This window comes from Brachyhypopomus gauderio, chromosome 7 (genome assembly GCF_052324685.1).
Source record: "Brachyhypopomus gauderio isolate BG-103 chromosome 7, BGAUD_0.2, whole genome shotgun sequence".
Taxonomy (NCBI): domain Eukaryota; kingdom Metazoa; phylum Chordata; class Actinopteri; order Gymnotiformes; family Hypopomidae; genus Brachyhypopomus; species Brachyhypopomus gauderio.
Genome location: NC_135217.1, coordinates 26,501,926 through 26,504,425, shown reverse-complemented (window position 1 = coordinate 26,504,425; position 2,500 = coordinate 26,501,926).

The following is a 2,500-nucleotide window of genomic DNA, read 5'->3' as shown; positions in this document are numbered from 1 at the left end:
TCAGTAGGGCTGCTTCAGTGGGGCTGCTTCAGTGAGACTGCTTCAGTAGGGCTGCTTCAGTGGTGGTGCTTCAGTGGGACTGCTTCAGTAGGGCTGTTTCAGTGGTGGTGCTTCAGTGGGACTGCTTCAGTAGGACTGCTTTAGTGGGACTGCTTCAGTAGGGCTGCTTCAGTGGGACTGCTTCAGTGGGGCTGCTTCAGTAGGGCTGCTTCAGTGGGACTGCTTCAGTAGGGCTGCTTCAGTGGGACTGCTTCAGTGGGGCTGCTTCAGTGGTGTGCTTCAGTGGGACTGCTTCAGTGGGGCTGCTTCAGTGGGACTGCTTCAGTGGGACTGCTTCAGTGGGGCTGCTTCAGTGGGACTGCTTCAGTGGTGCTGCTTCAGTGGGGCTGCTTCAGTAGGGCTGTTTCAGTGGTGGTGCTTCAGTGGGACTGCTTCAGTGGGACTGCTTCAGTGGGACTGCTTCAGTAGGGACTGCTTCAGTAGGGACTGCTTCAGTGGGGCTGCTTCAGTGGGACTGCTTCAGTAGGGACTGCTTCAGTGGGACTGCTTCAGTAGGGACTGCTTCAGTAGGGACTGCTTCAGTGGGACTGCTTCAGTAGGGACTGCTTCAGTGGGACTGCTTCAGTAGGGACTGCTTCAGTGGGACTGCTTCAGTAGGGACTGCTTCAGTGGGGCTGCTTCAGTGGGACTGCTTTAGTGGGACTGCTTCAGTGGGACTGCTTCAGTGGGACTGCTTCAGTAGGGCTGTTTCAGTGGGGCTGCTTCAGTGGGACTGCTTCAGTGGGACTGCTTCAGTAGGGCTGTTTCAGTGGTGGTGCTTCAGTAGGGCTGCTTCAGTGGGGCTGCTTCAGTGGGGCTGCTTCAGTAGGGCTGTTTCAGTGGTGGTGCTTCAGTGGGACTGCTTCAGTAGGGCTGCTTCAGTAGGGCTGCTTCAGTGGGACTGCTTCAGTGGGACTGCTTCAGTAGGGCTGCTTCAGTGGGACTGCTTCAGTAGGGCTGCTTCAGTAGGGCTGCTTCAGTGGGCCTGCTTGCTGCTCAGAGGAGGAGAGGTACAGAGACAGCACCAACCCTGCCAACCCTGACACCTGCTCCACAACCAGAATAGGACATAACTTCAGATTCAATTGTAGCTGCTTGGGATGAGGGCAAGTATGTGGGGGCTAGGACTCGGCACTTGTAAAGCTGCTTTGTGACAACAACTGTTGTAAAAAGCGCTATATAAATAAAATTTGATTGAAATTTGATTGATATGTGTGTGTGTGTGTGTGTGTGTGTGTGTGTGTGTGTGTGTGTGTGTGTGTGTGTGTGTGTATGTGTTGGTCAGAAGATGGATAACAGGGATAACTCACTGAGTGACAGTCACAAGATCTCCCATAATCATTTGCTTCTTCTGGCACTGTTTTGATGTACCTGCCACAGGGCAGTGGGCCTAATTATAGGTCACCATAGAAACCAAATACTTCCCCTCCACATGTTCAATCAAACCGCCTTTGTAGCTCGGATCCGCTCATTTTTATTGAGCAGGGGACAAGTGGCACAGAGCCGGTGTCACTGATGCCACCCCAGACAAACAGACAGGCAGACAGACAGACAGACAGACAGATGTAACAATCATCATTTCAAGTATCATCCTGTTAAAATCAAAGTGCTGAGTATTAGGTTTTCATATAAATAAAATATATATACAACTTTGTTCATCATATAAATACTGACACTGGCACAATACTGGCACTGACAGGAAGTGTGGACACTGACAGGAAGTGTGGACACTGACAGGAAGTGTGGACTCTGACAGGAAGTGTGGACACTGACAGGAAGTGTGGACACTGACAGGAAGTGGGAACACTGACAGGCTTGTGACGTGGGGCTTAGGGCAGTGAAGATATGGAGGTTTGGGAGAGAGAAAGTGAGATTATGAGAGTGAGACTATTATTATAGATGATCCTCCTCACTTATTGCACAAATAAGAAAATGTGTTTAACTCTATTGTTATTATGTATGAGAGCAACTAACTACCCAGTGAAAGGTTTTCCCTCCTGCATACGGAGGTATTTAAAGGGAGAATTCCTCAACAATACCAGACGATCCCAGATCAGCCAAGCTGCACGACGCACCCCAGAGCCAGGTATGTCCTAATGGCTTCCTTGTATGAGAGCACATTGTGTGGAAAGGTCACCATCACTCTGATCCCAGGTGCTATCCCAGGAGTCTCCAGCCTGCAGCTCTTCTGACACTGAGAGCTGGGGAGCTGGTCTTCAGCTCTCCTGCACCACATCTCCAGTGTCACGCCTGCTTTGTTCTTTGGCGGGTCTCCACCTTGCCCCTGCGGGTGGTTTCCCAGAGCAGCCCGCTCCACACCCACCCATTGTCCTCGCACGGAGACAATGGAGCCGTGTGGCCCCTGGACAACCTCACGCCTGTCTCCCCACGCTGCTGTCTGATCGTGCAGCGGAGGGCCGGGGCGGAGGACCGGGGCGGAGGGCCGGGGCGGGGGGCCGGG